Source organism: Gopherus flavomarginatus, chromosome 3, assembly GCF_025201925.1.
Source record: "Gopherus flavomarginatus isolate rGopFla2 chromosome 3, rGopFla2.mat.asm, whole genome shotgun sequence".
Classification (NCBI taxonomy): Eukaryota; Metazoa; Chordata; order Testudines; family Testudinidae; genus Gopherus; species Gopherus flavomarginatus.
Genome location: NC_066619.1, coordinates 185,928,610 through 185,953,326, shown reverse-complemented (window position 1 = coordinate 185,953,326; position 24,717 = coordinate 185,928,610).

The following is a 24,717-nucleotide window of genomic DNA, read 5'->3' as shown; positions in this document are numbered from 1 at the left end:
CAGATTTGACACAACGCAAAGAAAGTACCAATGTGAGATTTCTAAAGACAGCTAGAGAACTCAACCCAAGGTTTAAGAATCTGAAGTGCCGTCCACAACTGAGAGGGACAAGGTGTGGGATATGCTTTCGTAAGTCTTAAAAGAACAACACTCCATTGCGGAAACTACAGAACCTGATCCACCGAAAAAGAAAAGCAACTTTCTACTGGTGGCATCTGACTCAGATGATGAAAATGACCATGCGTTGGTCTGCTCTGCTTTGGATTGTTATTGAGCAGAACCTGTCATCAGCACTCTGGAATGGTAGTTAGAGCATGAAGGGAAGGGACATATGAATCTTTAGCACATAAATATCTTGTGACGCTGGCTACAACAGTGCCATGCAAACACCTGTTCTCGCTTTCAGGTGACATTGTAAACAAGAAACCTGAAGCAAATACTCCCAGCAACCACACACCACAGAACAAAAACACTAACCTAGGAACCTATCCTTGCAACAAAGCCTGATGCTAGCTCTGTCCACATATCGATTCAAGTGACACCATCATAAGACTCAATTACATCAGCCATGCCATCAGGGGCTCATTCACCTGCACATCTACCAATGTGATATATGCCATCCTGTGCCAGCAACACCCCTCTGCCATGTACATTGGCCAAACCGGACAGTCTCTATGCAAAAGAATAAAAGGACACAAATCTGACACCAGGAATCATAACATTCAAAAACCAGTTGGAGAACATTTCAACCTCTCTAGCCACTCAGTAACAGATTTAAAGGTGGCAATTTTGAAACAGAAAAGCTTCAAAAACAGACTCCAACAAGAAACTGCTGAACTTGAATTAATATGCAAACTAGATACTATCAATCTAGGCTTAAATAGAGACTGGGAATGGCTGAGCCATTACACACATTGAATTTATTTTTCCATGTTAAGTATCCTCACACCTTCTTGTCAAACTGTCTTAAATGGGCTATCTTGATTATCACTACAAAAGTTTTTTTCTCCTGCTGACAATAGCTCATCTTAATTATCCTCTTAGAGTTGGTAGGGGAACTCCCACCTTTTCATGTTCTCTGTATGTATATGTATCTCCTTGTTATATGTTCCATTCTATGCATCCGATGAAGTGGGCTGTAGCTCATAAAAGCTTATGCTCAAATAAATTTGTTTAGTCTCTAAGGTGCCACAAGTACTCTTGTTCTTTTTGTGGATACAAACTAACGCGACTGCGTCTCTGAAACCTTTCATTATCTCCTGCAAATTGTAACTAAACTTATTTGTCTGAGCGACTGGCTGTAGTAGGACTGAGTGGACTTGTAGGTTTTACATTGTTTTATTGTTGAATGCAGTTATTTTTTCTACATAATTCTACATTTGTAAGTTCAACTTTCATGATAAAAAGATCACACTACTGTACTTGTGTTAGGTGAATTGAAAGATATTATTTCTTTTGTTTTTACAGTGCAAATATTTGTAATTAAATAAATATAAAGTGAGCACTACACACTTTGTATTCTGTGTTGTAATTGAAAGCAATACATTTGAAAATCACAGTTAACTTTTTTAATTGCACGATTAATAGCAATTTATTTTTTAAATCACTTGACAGCCCTAGTTTTTACTGCTTCTGAACTGTAAGCTACTAATAACAGTTTGAAATTTTTTGACTGTGAATCAACCTACTAAAATACATACAAGTACCTCGATAAAATAGCCAATAAATGATGATGGAATAAAAACAAGTATAACTGTGATAAAGATGAAGCTCAGATTCTAAGATTCTCTAGACATTTTTACAAAACAATGTGCTCTATAAATATGTACCCACATGAGGTGAAGTGATTCGCCAGTTAGTCAGTAAGATTAATATGTAGCTTATTAATGGTGTAATTCTACTCTGAAAAGTGACACAGGAAAAATAGCAATGTGGGATTCCATGGTTGTCCCCAACAACTGTCAGATCAAATACTAGTAAAATATATTTTTCTAAATATACAACCCTGCAAACTTAGCCTGGACTCTGAAAGCGAAGCTGGGTTCTTTCTAGATGGCTGATTTGCCCCAAATACAGATTTTGCAACTGAAACTTAGTTAGCAATTTTGATTATGATGCCTGAATCAGAACAAAATCCACATCACATGCTATGAAGTGTGGCACTACCATGGCAATGGCCATGATATAAAATTCTAAATAAAATAAAACAGCTCCCTTTCCCAAAGCTCTTAATTGCTAACTGGAGTCAAAAGTAATCAATAGTTATTTAGGTCACTAATATCTGAAAATATTGTTTACCTATTTTTTTTATTTCTAACAAAATATACATAAAAAGCTATTACTAAAGATGCTTGTTACAAAAATATAAACAAAAAATCCAGGTATAAGTACCAGCAACCACCAATGAACTCAGTGCCAACAGAAACATCCCAGCCACCACACACTCCCACATTTACCCACTGTCATAATATCCTAGTGCACAGAGTGTCTCTTTAAGTCCAATGCTTCCAGAAACACACACACATCTGGGCTTCCTTCAGTGTGACCCTGTATCCCAATCCATTGACCTAGCCATCTCCAGATCCCTCCCTGAACCCTTTTCTTGGATTTTGTTGTTGTTATTGTTGTAGAACTCAACCGCTGGCCCTATGGTCTAGGGGTCTGATTAAGAAAAGTGTGGAAAAGTATGTGCTGGACTGGAAATCAGACTGAAATCTGACAAAAACAGGCCCTTGGGTAAAAGATTGTCCAGTGTGTTCAGCTTGCTGCCATTGCCAAAACTAGGCAATATAGAGATGAAACGATTATTATTATTTATATAATATCTTTAACCACTAACAGATTTTGGCTCAGTTTGGACCAAAATGACAAACATTATTTGTTCCTCTCAAGTAGTGACTATTAACATTACACAGAGGCTAAACAGCCTGGTGGACTTATTTGTTTACCCAACGGTGGCAGTAGTGGTTCCTGTATTTGCCACACAATCAGTGATAGCAGTATGCACAGCCCTAACAGTGAGAAAAAGATGATGAAAGGAAACATTCATAGTGTGATGGATCTACTAAGCAAAAGACTACGAATTCCATTAGCCCTTTCCTCAGTGCACATCCCCCTTTCTCCTGATCAGGCAAGGGGGAAGGTCCTGAACCAGGAAGTGGCTGAGCTCTGTTGAGCGGCAGCAGCCACAGGCAAGCGAGAAGCTGCAGAGAAGACAGATGTAGGAGGGAACCGTGAAGCCTGTATGCAGAGCCACCTGTGGAACAGGCTGTGATTGCCAGACATTACAGCTGGGTGCAGGTCTGTATGGGACCTATGGGGGAGCAGCTGCAGCAAAGCAGACAGCCAGTGCAGAGGGGCTCCAATGAGGGACAATAACTGAGCCTGGCCTGCAAGCTCCTATTTGCTTGAATAGAGACTGGACTGCAGAGGGCATTCCAGGCACTAGACCTGAAGAGCCCTGACTCTTGATTGGACTGCCTTAGGGTCCCAGACATTTACCACTATTGTAACTGTTTAAGTCTCTGTGTGTAGGGTATTTGCAAACTTTCCCTTTTGTATCAGCCCTTGTAAAATACCCTTTTACTTACATGTCTGAGTGGTTATTGGGACCTACCAGGGACGGCACCAAGGCCCATCTGCTGAAGAACCTTCAGTGCTTCCCTCTGAGTCGCATTACACTTGGCACGCTACTGGCATTGGAAGGGTTTGGTGTACTAAAGCACTGAAAAGGGAAACAGAGTCTTTCTCTGCCCACATTTTAAAAGTGTTACTGGAAGAACCACCCTATATCATCTTATGATTAAATAATTCCCAGAAATCTTGTAATGTTATCTCACATGACAGATATGCCCCAACCTCTATTATTAGGCTTTGGTGTATGTTTGGATATATACTAAAATAGAATAACTTGTTGAATAAAGAGATAGCGTATGCGTAGGGTTTCTTGGTTGCAATACAGTTGGCGGAAGGTGTCATATTTAACCAATACCTTATATATTGGATTGAAGAATATAATTTGGGTAAACTGTATATACACTTATTTATTCCCCCTAGTACTAGTCACTGAAGTGATTGTGTATCACTGTAGCACTTTTATCTCTATGGTAACATGAGTTGGTAGGTAGACCTGGTCAAAATGGGAATATTTTATCCACAAAAAAAAATTATCCCCTTTTTTCTTAATCAAAATTTTGAATTTCAATATTTTTTTCAAAAAATGGGGTGCCCCTTTTCACAAAAAAGTGAAAACCTATGTCGGTCAGGATGTGTTTTTTCACACCCCTAACTGACAAAGTTTTACCGACAAAAGTATTAGAGTAGATATAGCCCTAGGCACTCTGCAGTTCGATGCTATATTAAAAGAACTTAAACACATTTAAATAAAGTGGTGGATTTCAGTGGTTCTTTTAAGCCATTAGAAATACATTTACTATTCCTTCTCATTGCTGGAAGCCCAGCAGACCCAGACAGCCTGGGTAGATTTCTAGGTTTACTAATGACCTCATAGGAATTGAACAGTGGAATGATATCTGACTCTTCAGTGGATAGAGACAGGCCCGAGCTTACACAGATCTAAGTATTGCCTTTTTTGAAGATAAATTGCAGCCATGAAGGCGTCTTACAATCAGTTATCAGGAAAAACTCCATGGGCACTAACTTTCATTTTTCTTCAGTACAATGATGGACTGCCAATATTTTAACAAGTGACTTTTACTAAAATCTCTCCCTTAATTTGTGATACACTCCTATGTTCCAGCGGTACAGGTTCTTCCAGGAAAGTGTAATTCTATTCATTTCTTTTTACATTAAAATATGAACATTTTCTAAAAATCACAGCCAACAAAGAAACCACCACCATTTGGCAAACAAATGTCTGTTATGTGTGCTTTGCAGGAAATGTTTATACTTCATTCCTGAAGAATAGATGAAGGGGTATAGCCCCATGTTCAGTTATGTTTGTTTAAAATTGGTAGGAGTGCGGGCATGGGAGTACAGTTTCCTGAGAAACTGTTTTGAAAGTATCTTCCACTTGTTGCAAACTTGTCCAACAGATTCTGGGTCAAACTGTATTACCCTTACTCTGAGTAATGTCTTACTCCATGAGTAGTCCCATTTTTCCAGTGGGATGGAGTAAGGTACTGAAAATGAGGAAAGCTGGTTCTTCTGTTTCCCTGCCATTTATCAGGCAGAAATTATGCTGCTTTTTATTTTGTATTTGGTGTCTACTCTATTACACTTCTGAGCTCATTCAAATAGATACGTTAGGTAGATCAATGGATTTTGCAATATTTACAGAGTAGTTGCAACTTCACCACAGGCTAGAAATTGTCCAAATTTTGCCTTCAATTTGGCTGCAAAATTTTAACACAAGATTCCCAGTTAGCTCCTGAGATACCCCCTTGCAGATCACTTCTGTAATGGTTTAATATATTTTCCACATCTGCATCAAAATTTGACTGTTCTCTTTATGTTGGCAATGACTATGCTAATTTACCTTTTATTGCAGTGGGGAAATATAAAATGTTCTAGAAGATCTGAGATATGTATTTAAGTTTTTTTTTATAGAGTGGTTCCAAACATAAACCAGCTATCTACCACTCCATCAGCTTTAAAAAAAAACAATTATGGTCTTAAGAAATATAGGTGCCTATGTAAAGATTAGGAGAAAATATAGAGCGTTCTGTTTTCTATCCTTTGTTGGTATATTTCACTTTAAAGTTTAGAGCTGTTTTAAAGTTTGAAAAGTATTGTTCATGTCTTGTTTTACTTCTGGAAAGAACTGATGTGAAAACTATTGGTGTGACATGACTATTCATCCTGAAAATGAGCACTGCTACCCCATCCTGATAATTAACAAGTAGCCACCCGTTATTAAGGAGACCACATATTTCAATAAAGGATCCTGCTGAGTTGTCTTTGTTCTGAAAAAGGTTTTGATTGAAAATTGAAATAATGAGGTTCCCCCTGAAATGATAAGAAGTTCAATCAAATTCATGGCTCTGGATCCATAAATCTTAAACTGAGTTTAATTATGAGTATAGTTTACCAAGCATATCCAACACGGGAGGCTTCTTGTAAGAACTAGCCTACTGATTTTGCTTCTCCTGATTCATGTGAATTTCAGGTCTGGAAGGAAAAGCATTTGAAATACAGATACTAGTTGAAAGAGAATGTGAGGGTGCAGAGGGGTGAAAACACAAGGCAGTGACAACGATTGTTAAACACTGTAGACTTGCAGCACAGAACAAAAACTCTAGGCAAGTAATTAGCCAGGCCAGAGTGCCTCTTATTAATAGTTTGAACTAAAACTCTATGTGGTCTCAAGAGGTCATTGTCTCTAAAAACATTTGAAAAAAGAGCAGCATGTCTAAATATAAAATACTGCATGCAGGAAAAGGGTTTCAACATGTGTGAAAATGTTAAAATATGGGAAAACAGGTTTATGTACTACATTTCACAGTGGGTGATAGATGTGTTTTAGAGCTATGGGAGCATTTGCAAACATTAAAAACACATACAAAATGATCTTATCTGGGAATGCTAAGTAAAAGAATTAGTGTGCAGGAAAAATCATGCCCTAGTGAAATGTAATAAGCCAATATTTGTTCTCAGTAAAATCACAACTATTAATGAGTTGGCACCTCCATGTTATTATTCAAAACCAGTAGTAAATTTGGCTTTAAAAATTCTTGGACAGGAGAGAGACCTGTAACTGCATCTCTTTTTTGGAGACAAGACAGCTTAGAACTTTAGAAGTGTGAGTCAGTAAATGAGTCAGAGCAAACACTATTGCTTTTGTGCCTTCTTTCTTAAGTAGAAAATAATTTCTGGACATGGTAGAAACACTGACTTTCTGATGTATGACTGAATAAATCTAAGCAAATTACCACAGTCACATGCAATAAGTGATATGTTCCACTGAGGTTTACCTTACCTTAGACATTCGTTCCTCCCGTGTAAGTAACACATCGAGCAGTCCAGTTCTTCCAATGCTTTTGGTCACTGGCTAAATATGATACTTCTTCCAAGATGATATTAGTGCATTCAATATCCTCTGTCACCATCTTATGCCAGTTCTTTCTTGGCTTTCTCTTTCCTTACTCAGGTACACACTTGAATGCTTGCTTAGCATGTCTCCCATCTTCCATATGGTATAATGTCAGTGTGGAGCAGTGGTGAGCAACCTGCGGCTCGTGGGCTGCACGTAGCCCATCAGGGTAATCAGCTGGCAGGCCATGAGACAGTTTGTTTACATTGACCATCCACAAGCACGGCCACCGGCAGCTCCCAGTGGCCACAGTTTGCTTTTCCAGGTCAATGGGAGCTGCAGGAAGCTGTGGCCAGCATGTCTCCTTGGCCTGCACCGCTTCCCGCAGCTCCCACTGACTGGAAATGATGAACTGTGGCCACGGGGATTTGCAGGCGGCCAGGCCTGTCGACGGTCAATGTAAACAAACTGTCTCACAGCCCGCCAGTGGATTACCCTGATGGGCCGCAGGTTGCCTACCACTGCTGTGGAGACTTCTGTTTGATCAGATGTTGCTCAACCTTCCAAAGGTGGTGTTTGCTTTTCCTAATCTCATATGAATATCTTTATCACAGCCACCTTCAAATGTCATCACATTCTCCAGATAGCAGAAATCATCTGCCATCCATCTTTACATCTGTTACCCAGTTTCCTACCGTCAGAATCTTGGTTTTCTCTGCATTTACTTTCAATCCTATTTTTGCTACTTTCTGTTCTACCTCTGTTGTAAGGACAATCATTCCTTTCCACATCATACTTCATTCTTAGCCAGATCATCGAAAAAGCTACTGCTTGGGAAAAAACCCATCTTAATCAATTTTCTTGAATATTACTAGCAGCCATGGGATACCAAAAAAGCTGATCAATATAATATAGAGTTTATAAAATGAAAGTAGATACACAGTAAGATAGAATAAACTCCTGGGTGAGTGGTTTGATATTGTGTGGAGTTAAGCAAGGGTGTGTTATCACCAATCCTCTTTGCACCACCAAAAGACTGGATGATGAAGAGGACAAGAGGCATTTCTGAGAGTGTAGAATGGGATAGTGGAGACAAATTCCATAACCTTGACTTTGCTGATGACATTGCTTCACTCCTGAGGTTTACCAATGAGAAGTCACATAAGTAGAGATGAGCCAGCTTTGAATAAAATAAGGACTGACCTGAATCTTTGCTCAAACATCAAACCTATTTTACCTTTCTGAGGCCCAGCACAAAATCTCATCCTCTATCTTATTTGACAGAAATGTTACCTATTATCAGCTTAACTTTGCTTTAGATTTATCCAACTGTATGATCTGTATCCAAAGCCCACCAAAGTCAATGGAAACTCAGGCCTATTAGCATAGCTAGAATTTTTTTCTCAAAAGCTTTGGTCTGGGACCAAGTTCATCAACTTTGGTTTCACATGTGCACAAAATAGCTGTAGAATAATATGAATCATCTTCATATCCAGTGTATGTATACAGAACAACATAATATAATTCATTTTTTCCTCTGGCATTTAGAAATGACTACCTACAATTGTACACGTTCACCCTCTGAGTATGCATTTCTGCCCTTTATACAGACTACAAGATTCAACCAAATGTTATGAGACTAATTAAGTGTATTTCCAGTTGTTTGTATGTTTTACAGCTATAGAAAATGAGCGTATTAATCCATGAATAAATTAATTTTTCAGTCCTTTCTGTATAAAGTTCCACTTCAGAGCTGAAATCCATCAGTAGAATATGATGGGAAAAGTAAATCCAATAAAACTAGAAATAATTTACATTATACATCAGATTGCTGAAATACTCACACATTCCAGTCATATATCTCTTTTCATTTGTTCATGTCCAACACATATCAGACTCATTAATAGTTGCTTTTAGGTATTAGATTTAGTTCATTAAGCCCAATGAGGCATGAAAAAGAAAAGTATTGAAATAAGTAATTGAATAAGAGTGTAAATTTGTTTAGATTATTCTTCCAGACCTCCTGACTAATGTTGAACTGCAGACCAAAAACCAGCCTCCAGTCATAGCCACAGAATATCTGGGTATAAAATCTTTCTCCTCTTTGGGTCAGTAAAAGTCATGTTATTAACTTAAGGAGATAAAGAACAGAGTACATTTAAGTGGTGTTGCCTAGTGGATAGAGCACTGGATTGGGATTCAAGACACCTGGGATCTATTCCTGGCTTTGCGATTTGCCTGCTAGATCACTTTGGGTAAATCACTTAATCGCTCTGTGCCTCAATTTCCCCATCTGTGAAATGGGGATATTTATACTTGCCCCTTTATTAAAGTGCTTTGAGACCTAGTGCTGAAAAGTGCTATATAAGGTCTACATATTATTGCTTTGGAGAGACTTTTTGCATATATTGTGCCAATATTTTTGTTGTTCGCCACAAGAAAAAATTCCAGACAGCTTAGTTGCTGTTTTGCAGCTTTTATGATTAGGGTTATTTTATGATCATTAGCGTATTGAATCTCTGAATCTTCAGTGGATTAGGAACCCTAGACATTCATCTCTAAAGCAGGCTCCTGCCACTCCAGCTGCAGGAGTAATTCCATTAGGGGGTAGCAATATTCTCTGTTATGCCCCGACACATTTTAAATCAACAGATTGCACATTCTTCTGTCTGTGGAAGCTCCTCAGCATTGAGAGTGGGATTTTTGCTCTGAGGGTTGGCCAAACTCTGTTCCCATTGAATAGTAATTCTAGACTTCAATGGGAGCATAATTAGGGCCATCTGTAGTGTTTTTGAAAATACAAGTGCTAAGATCCACTGGAGTTCACAGCCTCGTACAGGCCATGACTTTGTACAGACCCCACAGCATTACATAGCCATGGACGAGACTTAAGGCACATCGAGAGAAGTTACACCTGCAGTTCCTGCTGACTTGCCATGACTGCCTTTGCGACATCCTTTTGCAGTGGCTGTTCATGAATTCATGTCCAGTGCTCCCAATACAGTGTTAAGCTCAAACAAACAATGGTATATCAGGTTTAACAACTATGTCCTTGCAGAGTGGCAGCAGTCCTGGGATAGGGAGACAGGCATGCTGATGAACTTCAGAACCCCTAACTTACACTCACCTGTTTGCAACTTGGGATGAAGATTCTGGACTGGACTTATCAGGCTGTTGACTGGACCAGCCAGAGTGGCTGTCACAATGCAGAAATTTGGCTCAGCCCAATCTTCATTGCAGGTCAGCGATGCTGATGGTCAAACATGAGGTGAAGGATAAGAGGCTGGACTGCAGCACTTTGCTACACTCAGTGATGCAGCAGTTAGATGTCTGAACAATGCAGAGATCAACTTGTGGCGCATATGAAAGGAGAAAGTTCTGTAAATGTCCGTTTTAGCTTCTCTCATCTGAGTGTTTCTGTGCTTGTATATTCTACCTAACCCTCCCTTGCATTTAGAGTGCAGCATTAGCTAAGGCAAGTTTATGTAGATGCCCTGGTTTCCTGTAAAACCTGTTTAAGTTTTTGTTCTGGAAAAATCATAAAGAGAAAAAGTTCAAAGTATTCTTGACATTCTGCCAATTTCTTTACAATCTTCTTCTGAAAATGAGATATGTGCTTCATCTTCCCATTTATTTTTTATCCCCAATGTTTAACATTTGAGCTGAGTAGGAGTTTCCTATTGACATCAGCAAGAGCAGGCTTGGCTTTACATTAATGGATTTATTTTTAGAAATTTGTAAATTATGGAGGTTTAGTGACTGTGCTTTTGATTGTGGAGGACTCCCACCGGAGCCTGGTCTGAACTGTCTTGGCCTTGTCACTACAGGGCTAGTCAAGGCTCTGTCTCTCTTCCCAAAGCCAAGTTTTCTGTCGAGCCAAAGGCAAGAGCTCAAGCTCAAATCTTAAACTGTTTGATATTGGATGGAAAAAGAAAAAGGGAAGATCTAGGACACAGTTTGTAGAATGTAGATTCTTTGAATGGGGAAGGAGGTGACTGTAATAGTACGAATAGGAGGTCATCCACAATTACGTTTCTCTAAATTCTTGATTAAATAATTTCTTAGAATATGAGAAAGGAAATATTAACTCATCTAATTTCTGATATTTACTATAGCCATGTAAATAAGGATTCATAACATGATACAATTACAATTCTATAATTATTATTGTTTTAAATCATAGCGTGGAACATCAAACCAAAAGTAGAAATCACACCCTGCCCCCCGCCCGCCCCCCAAAAAAATCTCCATGGAACATATGCATGTACTGTGGAGTGCTATTTGTGACATTTTCCTACACAAATTAGGTTATCACAACTCCCTCCAGTTATACATCCTGACGTTCTTTGTGTCTGTGTACGCACTCGCACTGCTGCCCATCAGAGGATAATAATAACAGGCAGACTTACTTAGTTAATAGCATAATGTAATTTAACTGCATTCATTATTTTGATGTACAGCTCCAAGTTGTGAAAAGCTCATGACCTTGGTATCAGAATGAAATGTATGCAGTCAAATTAACTTCAGCATTTGAGCCAAGTGATCAAAATTTTAAATCTTTCCAAATATACTAGAGCTGGCAGGGAATTGCATTTCTCTTTATCAAAACAAAGTTATTTTGTATTGTGCTGCAAAAAAAATTGAAGTATCATTTTCAAAAGGAAATTAGACCTATAACTTTAGCTTAACAGGTTTTCAAATTCTTCTGTTGTTTTCCTTGTGATATTTGCATGAAACAAGAACCACTTTAAATCATATCAGAGTTAACACTTGAACCTTATACAAAGTCTAGTACGTCAACTTATGGAAATGATTTCCTGATATAACCTCTCTCCTGGCCAGCTAGAGAAGTTTTATTTCAGGAAGAAAAAGTCCAATGTGCCATGGAATCATCCAGCTGCATTATAAATGTGTTCTTAAATGGCAGCTCTGTCATTTTCTTGCAACTTTGCAAACCACAAGTATTTGTAATTCGCTTTGGGAGCTTATTTCTTGAGCCAGACTCTGCTATGTACTTTAAATTTAACCTTAAAGGGTTTTTTTTGCAACTCCTTTTAAAATATCATATAAATATAACCAGATATTAGAATTTAAGATGTTGTTCTACAATGGAAGTAATGACACTACTATGGCTTGCAGTTACCAAAAAGTCTTTATCAGTCATTACACAGCTCTTTGCCAGCATAGGTAAAATAAGTTGACTGTTTGAATCCAGCTCCTGTGTGGAGAGGTTCCATAGAACGAAAAAAAACAAAACAATGGGCAATATTGCTGGCAAGTTCATCAGAGAATCAAAGGATTAGGGAGGCCTGGAGGCTGACCTGCTCTTCCACCCCCAGAAGGTATGGCACATGGGTCCTCCGACATTGTAGAAAGGCATGTAGACAGGTGTGTGAGGAAGCTTGCACTGCCACTTTCTGCATCCAGGGCCGCCCAGTGGGGGGGGGGGGGGAAAGTGGGGCAATTTGCCCCAGGTCCTGGGCCCCACAGGGGCCCCCACAATAATTTTTTGGGGCCCCTGGAGTTTGGTCCTTCACTCGCTCCGGAGGCCTCGGAAAACTCTCGCTGGGCCGGGGTCCCCAGAGCTTCTTCCGCTCTGGGTCTTCGGTGGCATTTGGCGGCAGGGGTCCTTCCGCTCCTGCCGTCGAAGTGCCCCAAAGACCCGCAGTGGGGGCGCCCGACCGCTGAAGACCACAGGCTCCCTGAATCCTCTGGGTGGCCCTGTCTGCGCCTGCTATGTTGACAGCAAAGAACTGCTTTATAAGAGCTGCCTTATTAGCCTTATTGCCACTATGCTCGCCTTCAAAAAGAAATAAGTCAATACTTCCTGGGTCAGTAGAAATTAAGGGCACTCAGCACCTAGAAATTGGCACTCAGCACATCAAAGGATCTGCCCGGAGTCCATAAAAGTGCAATAAGTAAATTAAAGATTTAACTGTGTTTTAAATCAGAGAATTTGAGCTGTGAAGCTACAGCTTTTTTACCCTCACTATCACATCACTCAGCATGCTGTTTACGTAAGGCAGCACAATATTTCATTAATATTTCAATAAATACTTGCTTGATACAGAGCCCAAGATAAAACAGAAAGGAGAGAGAGTCATTCATGTCATTTACTACTGTATTTGGATGAAGCAAATTATTTACATGTTCTTTTCTTGAATCTAACTTCTAAAGCATTTTCAGCCTTCACCAGCACAGTAACACATCATTTAAATAACTTGCACTGTTGAACATATTTAGTACTAGCTGGTCTGAAGAGGGGAGGTGATAGAACATAGCTGTCCTCAACTTTGCCCATTTAGAAAGAGAATATTTCACTGAAGTTAATTTTTGTCTCAGTTGATAAGCCATTTCACACCTCAGCCTATGAAGTTCACTCCATTTCCTATAATACCCACAATGTTAATCAGCTACAACTCCAGAAAATAGAAATGAATTTATATTTGAAGAAAGTAAATGTATAATAACACCCCCCCCTCTCATTTACACATGTCCCTATTCACTAGAACTCTATAGTTTAGAGCTCAGTTCAACAAATAAACAACCCTTGCAGCATTCTGCATTGTGAAAGCTTATGAAAGATCCTGGATCTGGATTCCACATGTTCATGTTCAAGAGAAGGAGTTGGGAAAAGCTGCAGAAACCATTTTTTGCCAAGATTGACAGCTGCATCTTATAGAAAGCTATTTAGAAACAGAGCCTTCATTTAAATAATTAAATAAAAGATGGAGAAAATAATAATTGTTATTTACAAGCTAAAAGGCAGATGACAAATCCCTCCTATCCCTGGCTTGCCAAATGTTAACGTTTTAAAACGGATTTTTTCTTTTTTCAAATTTGGGAACAACAAATCCTTCCCAAGCTGAGATTTCTGACAGCAGATTACACCTCTAGAGCTATTTTTATATCACATTGTTTACTGGTGGAAAGTGTGTTAAATAAATTCAGAGGAGAACCTTCTTGGATGCTTATTCAGAGTATTTAACCAGTTCCAGTACCTCTCTTCCCTCTTCACCATGTCCCAACCTTCTTTCTGCCTTCCAGTGTACTTTTCCTGATCCTGCTTCCCTCTCTAGACACCAGTTCCTTCTGCATAACTACAGACAGCCCCCTGATATACAATAGGCTTCACCATACCCAAATCGATCTTTCTAATCCTAATCACATCTTCTGAGCTTCCTTTTTATATTCCCAGGAGGCTTCCTGAGGCCTGTTAAGAACTAATGTAAAGAGCAGCACCCAGAGGAAGCCATTTCCAGTGCACAGTGAGTTTTATTGGTTCGACAAAACACAGGAAATTTAGCTGCTAAGTATTTACAGACTAGATAGATAGATAGATAGATTAGATAGATAAAGCATTCTGGTAGCAACCCCTAAACCCCACTATTTTAACCTCTTCAAACTTCATGACCTTTCCCAACCATTACTATCACCCACTATATGCTCCTGCCTTTAATGACTGTGTCACTGAGAAGTTTTAGATTTGTCACTTTCTCTGAATGTCTGCCATATTAAAATCTTATTCCTTTCAGCTTCTCTGGGTCATAGTTCACTGCACTCTCACAGGGGCTCTGCAGAAAGCCTGTATTTCATATTCTTAGCATTAGGCTCATCAGTGCTTTTCAGTCTTTCTTAAGCTTCTGCTTAATTCAAAGTGGTTCAAGTTTTGGATGAAGGTTAGAGTCATCTTATTTTATGCAAATGTTTTCAATTCATCCCTGTCTATACTTATAATAATGGAAACAGACATTTGTGGAATAAAAGCCATCACCTCAAAAATATGAATTCTTAAAACAGGATTTAAAAAAAATTCAAAGGCATATGAGAAACTAAGTGTCCCAGAATGCATGAATGACATTATGTAGCAACACTTCCTTTTTCCCTCCAAAGACAATTAACTTGGAATTTAATTTTAAGGTCTGGGAAGCTACCAATGCCAATGCCCATTCGTTCAGCTGAACTTCCTTTTATGATGTATTTACTTTCAGTGTTGGCTATCTTCAAATATTTCTGGAGGCCTTTCTTATCTAACAGGAAATATTTTCTTCTTTTTTATACTGCCGCTCAATATTCCATATGCTATACAAATAGCAGAGATTAATCTTTCAGAGTGGAAATACTGTAGATACAGTATAGTAAGGTACAAAAGCTATCAACATGTATTATCTGGTGACTAAGAGTAACAACTGCAACAAAATATGGATTGATCTCTAACAATGTACAGAGCTCTGAAATCCCAACCTGGTCCTAAATAACTTCAGTGGGGTTAGTGGTTTAGATGCATTAGCAGGCTAACTTATTGGTGTTTTATTTTCTTTATCATATTTACTATTTAGTAGAGTTAATACAAAACATTGCTCAGCTACACAGTGGGGGATGTTGGCTGATGGGGAAACTTGGAAAGTCTAGTGATTACATTATGGAATCAGGAATGTACAGTGCAGAGAGAAAGAGAAAAATAATACAGTGTTTATACAGATAGTATCGTCAACCCAATGTAGACTTACTGTTACTCATTTCAAATGACCCAGAGTCAACATTTTAGTTTTGCTATATTGACAGTACAAAGTAGAGTGGGACAGTGACAATGGTGACAGAATTCTTCCAACATATGAAAGATCCAGAATAACTGGAAGGGAGGAAACTCTCCCCTCTCTCTCCCTGATGAGACGTTTTCTTCATGCCCATCTCTGCTACTCCCCTAGATGCCCCACTGGTAGCATGCATGTTAAAATACATTTAACCTGATGAAGACCAATAAACCTCATAATCTTGTATGCCTGAAGGAGAGCTGCAGTGGTGCTTCCTTGGGTAAAAGTTACCTGACTTAGGCACTCCATACTTCTCATATTCAGGCCCATATTGTGGCAGTCATTCTCCACGTGACTTAAATGAATGGAGAACACAGGAGAAGAAAGGAAACAAAAAGGAAGAATTAGCAGGGGGCAGGTTGAAGTGTTAGTAAACAACTACCTATTTTACATACCTCATATACACTTGGGCTTGAGTGGTTACTCCGCTTCACTAGTTTCTTAGCCTAGATGTTTCATCCAATTCTAGGAATGGGCTTCTCCAGAATTGGCAGCCATAGCATAAATAAAGCCAGAAAGTTAATCTCAGAGGAAAAACAGACCAGCTGTAGTTTGCTGAGTGATAAGTAAAACTGGGAGAGTAAAAGCCCTAGAGACAGGGTAGGTTGAAGCTGTCAACTGCCACTCCAGAACAGCAGCTGTAGTAGTCATAAGAGCAGCCATGGCAGTTAATGTTTGTATCAGATTTTGAAAGACAATTTGCATACTAATGGTTTAGAGATCAGCCACATGCAAGGCATCAGCTATTCCTAGTGTTTAAAGAAACTGGGTGTGGCTGGAGTCCAACGGAGCTCACAAGTACTAGGGCCTCCTACTACAATATATACCAAAAGATTGAATTTAAACAAAGGCAGAAACTGGGAGATGGGTCTGCTCCAACTTGGTTTTTGAAGCCCCAGATCTGTGAACCCGCCTACCAGCAACTGAAGAGGAAGATAGGTAACTCCCAGATACCAGGCAAAAGTGGGTGAAATTACACAAACAATTTGGAAGTCCTGAGAATAAGGGTAGGGGGTTAGGCCTGTGAGACCTTAAAAGACGATTACTCACATAGATTTTAGGTTAGGTAGACAGGCACTTCTGGTTGGTAAACCATCTTTCCCTTCTGTATTGAGGTTGGGACAGGAATGTAGTTCCATATTTCTGTCTTGCAAATTTTATAAAGAAAATGTTGAGGAGTGTTCTAGATAACAGGAGAGTCTCATGTGAACAGGAGGAGAAAAAATATCTATTCCTTTGCCCGGTGAAAATAAAATAAGCTGGTCCCATCATGCTTTCACAATGTAAATATGGCTGTCTGTCAGGGAGGCTTCTGAGCAATGGCAGCTCCATGTGATATATCATCTGTTACACCAAGACACCATTAAGAATGATGCAGTTGTACCCTTCGCTCTGCATTTCCAGGATTTTCTCTGTTCTGTCTAAGTCCAACCTTTTAATTACATAGTTGTTATTCTTGGGAATTTCCTTTATTTTTAGAAAATTAGTTAACAAAGATTCCAGATGGCACTTATACATTTTCCTGTAATGCACAAAAAAATTGAAAAACAAATGTCTGACTCAGAGAAATACATATTTATTCAATAGAAGGTAATAGCTCCTTCTAGAAAGACAGTTTTACTTGTTAAACAAATTCAGTTGTTTTTAAATATGTACTTTGCTCTTGGAAATGGAGCAGAGTATTGTTTAAACTCTGATACTGAGATGAAACTAAAAACCATTCTTTGACATGATACAGAACAACAACTCCATCATGTTAAACCCTAATACTTTGCCCCTTGGCTGAGCAGTAGCAAATTTTGGGATTTTGCAAGTCAACTTCCTTTTCGAGAAGTCATTGAAGCAGAATTAAATATTTTCTACCATAACTTATGTGTATTTATTAGCTGTATACCAATCCTATTTACCTGGAACCAGGATGGCTAAAACTACGCATAGCAAATTCCCTCCTTGCAGAAACCTCAGTGAAGGCTAAGAAGAATCTCTTGTATGCCTGTCTCTCTTGGACACTACTGCTTAACACAGTCTTCACTTTCCCTACTTACCCCTAGAATTCCCCTAATGTAAAACTGCCCACCGAGGTCTTAGAAGGTGGCCTGCGTATTAACCCTCCTTTTGTGCAGCTGTTCCACTGCACAAACAAACCTCAGAAAGGTTTGACAGGCCATCCAGGCAAAGGAAAGTGCTTTTGCCCACACAATCCCCTTAACTGTCTAGGTGCACAGGGTTGCTTTCTCTCTTCCTGTAGAGAGTTTCATCTTGAATGTATGCACATTAATGATTCATAATATGCATGACATTAGCACTTTTTGCAATAGTAGTATGAACTAGACTTGTTATAAACACAATGTTAATTTTAAAATATAATTGAAAAACTATTCATTGCATATGCATGGTAGCCAGTTATCAAATGTTAATTCTGTCTTTGCAGAATCTATTTTTAATTTAGTTCTGCACACAGTAAGGCAGATTTCTCTTCTACTTCAAATTTCAGTTGAGTCCAGAGTTTTAAAGCCAAGTTTTGTACCCATTAAATGCAAACACTGACTATCTCTTTAATTGCAGCATGGCAAGCAGTTGTTTTATAAGCTTTTTCTTTACCACAGAGAAGGATGGTGCATGAGACTATTCTTGTCTCTGGTAAAGTAAGCACAGGGATCTGAACAGTATGTGAACAACAACAATTTGGCTGCGAAAGAGAGAAAGGATCAGTAATGTTCTTAGATCAGGCTTTGGGACACTTTGAAAAGGTAGTGGGGTGCTATTTCAGGCAAACTTTTTATTCTCTCAGAAAAGTCTGTGGGTATGCATGGAACTGAAAGCATTCAAGAAGGGAAAAACATTAAAAGGGAAACAATTGGGCAGATCATCTAGTACTGTAGATCTATTTTTACAAAAACCCAAACACATCTATACATAGATTTTCCTTTGAAGTTTTTTAGACCACCGTTCCTTTTTCCTTATCTGCATAATTGACATCTTCATTCAATTTCAAACAGCTGTTTTGTGAATTTATAATCATTTTATTTCTCTCTGGATAAGGCTTAATCTTTTGAACTCAAGGAATAATTATTATTGCAAAGTTGTTTTCCTTTTCCAAAGAGAATGCTTTAGGGTCACCATTGCTTCCAGTTTCTCTGGGAAGGAGGACAATAAAGTATTTGTTGGTGCTGAAATGTTGTCAGTTCCAAGGACATTGGCAATCTCTCTCTGTGCACTACGTTCAGCATATTGAAGTGAGTTATATGAACCACATCAAAAAGCTTGAAATTAGTACTTTGCTGCATTTTAGCATCTACAAGCTAATTTTAGATCCCTCTGGAGCTAGAAAACTTATCTATATTCTTTTGTACAGCTTCCTAAAAGCCTAAGATGGCCTTTAAATAATTTGGAGGCATACTCTTCTCCCTTTTTCTTCTTTAAATCAAATTTGTTATATTTTAGAACATTCATCTCAGCACTGTACACAGTATACATTACAAAGGAGATGGAAGCTGGGCTTTTCTTATTCAGTTTCCAAGAGGGGATGAGATAAGTACTAACAATGATGGATTTCTAAAAACGACCCCTTCAGTTCTTGCTTAGTGAATCAAAAGGTGAATTATTCACAGTGGCAATGCCTTTAAAGTTCAGAGTAGAATTTCTCTTGGAACAACACTTGAAGTAAAGTTTACCAACTGGAAAGAACTACAAGCTCTAAAGAAGCTTTTGCAACATTTTTTTTGAATTTTAAAAACTACCTCATTTAGAAACGACGAACAAACTAAAAAGAAACCACAATCACACTGAAAGACATAATGGAGCATAGTGAAAACTTTATCAATAACAAGGCTGGGGGTGGAATCCATCCTTGCACCAGAACTGAACTTGGTGAAGTTTTTATGTCACTCTTACATCTTCTCTACAGTGGGGGAGGGGGAGGGTTGCAGAGCCAATTTGGCCTCAAATCCATGTTGGAATAGTCCTGATGTTTGCCCTAACTTGCACCCAGCTCCCAATTGTCCTTGGAGGGGGTAGAGGCAGAAGGGAACAACCAGGGCATAAATACCCCTCCCCCCATCCTAACATGCCCCTGGAATGTCCCTTGCATCAGGGTCTCTCACAGGTCTGGTACAGAGCTGGCTTCATCAATTTATACCTATACAGGGGAAAATCCTTGGGGCAAGGATTTATAGCCCTTTTCTGCTCGTGGAGCTAGCAGATCAGCGACTGCAGGGCAGCCATAACCTGGGCTCCAATTAGCTAAGTAGCAAAAAGGATGGATGCTTATAATCTGGAAGGATGAATAAAAAAATAAATCCAAGAAACAGAAGCACAAGAGAGACTGATTTTAGTGCTTGTTCTCTTTCTTATAGGCTTTTTACTTAAAGAGGGTTTTTTTCTGAGGTACCATTGGTCAAGTGAGAGGAAACTTCTATTTCTTATTTACTTCCTCATCTTGGGATGGTTTTATGGCTGAAACCTCAAAACAGTAACCAACAATGTTTTCTCTTCTCAGGATCAGAAAGAATTATTATGTGTTTTCTGGCAACTATCAGCTTGATACAGGAAACCATGCTAAAAGCAGCGTTTCGTGGTCACAGAGAAATTTTACCCACTCTGTAGCTCAGGGGTATCTGCTGCCCTGTTGCCTCTGTCCCATTATTCCCAGCACTTGTCAATTACATATGCAGTATTTAGCCTCCTGACTTGAAGAACCACTTGAGTGACTTCCTTCAAAGCTTTAATCAATACTGCTCAGTAATTCAGTCATCATATTTCAGTAAGTGAGTTGCACTAGGACTTTTTGGCATGTTGGTTACCATGGAGATATGATGAAGACAATGATGAGTTCTTAGTGCTGCTGCCAGCAGCAGTGCATGCACAGAAAATTAGGTTAACTAGAGCCTATCCGACATCTGTTAAAGCCAATGGAAAGACTCCCACTGGCTTCAGTGGCCATTGGAGAGGACCCTTGATGAATAATTTCCTCAGGAAATCTGGCCTCTATATTTACTTGTGGCAGGTCCAAACATGGATCAAAATTTCCTCTAATTTATTCATTATTCCAGTTTACTCCAAATGATATGATTTTCTTTTCAAACCTGAAGATTCCTTGAAAAAAAGTTCTATAAGATAATCAATATTCAAAACGTAACCTGTGTTGGTTAGCTGTGATGGGTGGCATAAATCTTATGATAATTTCTATTTGGATGAGAAACACCCTTAAAATCAAGAAGAAGGCTTGAAATACACTAGGGTTCTGAAGCTGTCAGAGAGAGGTAGCAGGTAGATATAACTAGGAAATTTAATTTCAACACTTTTCCTTTCTGAGCCACAGAGGCATCATTTCCAGGAGATTTAAGCTACTGTAAAATGTATTGGTTGGGTGCAGAGGTTACATTTACTTTTCTTTTATCAGCATTTGCATTCATAGTCCTAGTTGCAAGGGATTTGGTCAGATCCTTCTCTAGCTAATGTGCGTTCTCCATGCTGGGGCTCTAGTGCAGGGTCCTGTGATCCCTGTCCCATTTTAATATGCTCATCAGTGCATCATCCCATATAAAATATACCAAGTGCATTGCTTTTACTGTTCTGTATTTTTCTGCCATCACTGACAGAAAGTAATGACATGCTCAGTCCTAGCTGTGAAGGGTGTGATCAAATCCTTATGCTGTTCATTTGACTGTCCCTTTCACAAGGCTTAAGAAAGGGGTTTGGGAATCCTGTACTTGTAGACACTTAGATACTACAGTAAGAAGTGTCATAACTAAAAAAAAAGACATTAAAATAAATAAAATTACCATGACAATGTTTCATAAAATGCGATTCAATGCTGACATTACTGTTACACTGTCTGAAGTGGTTCACGGCTGTGAGTCCCCATCTCAGGGCAGACTGTAAGAAAACAGGGCTGACATCCCAAGCTGGTGGTGCATTCTATAATTATATTTCACCAACCCAGTAATAAATGTGAACTCCTGGATCTCTATACCAGTCTTACCATGAAGTCACAGACAGTTCCCTTAGACTCTCCAATTTATCTTGCCACCCAAACAAATTGATGTTTGTGATTAAAGGTCACTTAAACAAAAAATCCCACCACATCAGGTTGCTTCCAGTCCCAAGAGACCAGTTACTTGCCCCAGATCAATTGGTATTCTAGATCTTACACCAAAGGCAATGCTGGTAGCCAATTCTATAGTAAACTCAGTAAAGGCTTATTAGCCAAGAAAAGAAAATAAGTTATTGAGAGGTTAAAGCAGGTAAAAGATAAGCACAGATGAGTCTCAGTTTGTAATTCCAAATGGTGACAGTAATAAACTGCCAGTTTCCCAAAAGTCTTTTCAGGGTACCAGATTATCTCTGGAGATCTCAGCTTTGCATCTGGTACACTTTCCAGTAAGAGTCCAAACAGTCCAGAGATGAAGGGTCTGTCTTTGATTCCATACTTATAGCTTCTTCTCACAGAAAACAGGGTCACAACCCATGTGGACTTTTCCTTTGATGATGGAGAGTGAGGAATGCATTTTGAGTCTTTGACCTCCAGTTATCACACACAATGGCCACTTGTTTTGAAATTAGCACTTTTCTGTTAAAGTTCTTTATTTGCATTCCACAAGGTTTATTTCATATTCAATGGGTTATTTAGTTACAGGGGTCTGCGCAATGTAAATGTTTGCTACTGCATCATAACAGGAAACAGATAAGCAAAAACAATGCCAGTAATATCCCACTGGTCTTCATGAAATTTAAACATCAGATATGCTCTTATACATTCACTAATCACTTTGATCTATACTAATACATAAGTGAATTGGCCTGGTCTGCCAGCGTCACAATAATAAATTCCTTTTTTAAGAAACTGTTTAAACTGAAATATCTCTGTATCTCCATTTGATGCAGGCTGTAATATGTTCCCCTGATATTATTAGTTATCTACTGTAGAAAAAAGTTTAGGTGTCCCCCAATGCTGTCATAAAACACATATATACCGCTTCTGGTGCAAATATTCAAAACTGTGAGTTTAGATTTAGTTTTCATGACTGTGTGAGCAAAACTCAAAAAGGACTTGTGACATGCCTTACCCACCCATGCAGAGGAGTACCCATGTGACCAGTCCCCTCCTGCGTAGGTAAATGGGGAGTGGAAGACTGGAACAAGACGATAGAAGGAACCAAAGCATGACTCAGAGTCACTGGACTGTTCCTGCGGGAGCACACTTGTGTACTGGCCACCTCAGGATAACTCTATCTTACAGTGATCACTAGAACAGTGAAAATATAACCAAAGCAAATCTACTTCTCAGTTCAAGCAATTTTTTGTGAAAAATCATTATGCAGTATTTGCCAACACTATTGTAAATAATGTCAAGTTGATTTGTTGCCATAAGTGGTATGGTATGGAACTTCCAAGTAATCTTTACTTATGTTTCTTTGAATCACTCTTCAGAATATGTCTCTAATATGTATGGATGTGACAGTTTTTGGATATGTTGGCTACCAGCACCCAGATCCTCAGTTGCATTCAATTGCATAATGCAATTTAGAAGCAGAAGTACAAATGCGACTTGGGCTCCTTAGGGTCCAGTCCTGTGAGGTTCTGACCAATGTCAATGCGCTTGAGGTGCTTAGCAGACGACAGGATTGGCCCCTAAACATGCAAATTAAGTGTTACTTTCAGACTACTCCCATTAAAGGCAGTGACAAAACTCCCACTGACCTTAATGATGCAGGATTGAGCTGTTGTGATGATACCTGTTCTTTTTAATTAGAGATAATTCTGGGTGGCCAAGTTCAAATCTGGAGCCATATCATTTTTCCAAACTCTGGGTCTGATTGATGGATTACAGAGAAATGGTCAGCCATTAAATAGGAATGTAGATTCAATTCATTAGGACAGAAAAAAGTTACGCAGTTTGATTGGGATCCATTTCATAGAAGTTCCCAAAAAATCTCCCACAGAACAAAAATATATAGTTTTGAAAGGAAGAGGTTCCTGTGACTGTATATGGTCAAGAAAGGTCTATAGTATTGTGTCATACCATCCTTGAAGACCAGCATAGTCCACTGGCTGGGGTTCTGGAATGGGAGTCAGGAAACCCCTATACTCCTATCTCTGCACAGGGGCGGCACTAGGGGGTAACTTTCTGGAGCTATAGCCACCCCAAAATTACACAGAAATAAGGGTAGCATGCTCTAGGGTTGCCATCTTACTTCTTTGCTGCTGCTGGCAGCGGCACTGTTTTCAGAGCTGGATGGCTGGAGAGCCATGACTCCTGACCAGGCACCCAGCTCCAGTCTGAAGGGAAGCAGCAGCGGAGAAGCAAGGTTGACAATTTCATACCGTACTACCCTTACTTCTCTGCTGCTGCTGGGGGAGCATTACCTTCAGAGCTGGGCACTCAGCTAGCAGCCACTGCTCTCTGTTCTGCCGTCAGAACTCATGCCCCTCCTGAGAGATGTGCCCCCTCCCCAGTTTGAGATTTGGAAGCCTCTCAATTTTCTATCTAACCTACCTCAGCCCTTCCACTGGGAAGAGGTTGGTGCCACCCCTGGCTCTGACCTGCTTTGTGATTTTGGGAAAGTCACTTAATCTCTCTCTGCTTCTGTTTCTCTTCTCAGCTGTTTTATCTTTTTAAACTTTTAAGGATCCAGACTGTCTCTCACTATGCGTTTGTACAATGTCTAGAAAATGAGACCCTGATCTGGGTTGGGGTCTCAAGGCATGACTGTAACACAAAAATAAATTTAAAAAACTCTCAAACATTGTAGAAATAATATTTTGAAAGGAACCACTATCTACAAAACCACTACAAATAGGCACTTTATTGGCACTCTCAAAAGAGAGGCAAAGGACTGAATGCATACCGAAATAGAATTATCCGTTCATCCTAGAGGTATATAAAGTATGTTGGCCACTACCACTGCCCACAGTAAATCTGGATAAGCAGGGGATTTCAGGTTTCCAGTGGTCTCAAGCTAGTACGTTTCCTGAGCTCCTTGCCATGGGGCAAATAATCTGAGTCATCAATTTTTATTATTAATTCAACTGCAATAGACTATCAAGATAACTTGAGGCAATCTAATAGTCACTAGTGTACTTGACTGGAACTCAGGCAATCTGAACATTATTACAGGTGCTGTCACTGAT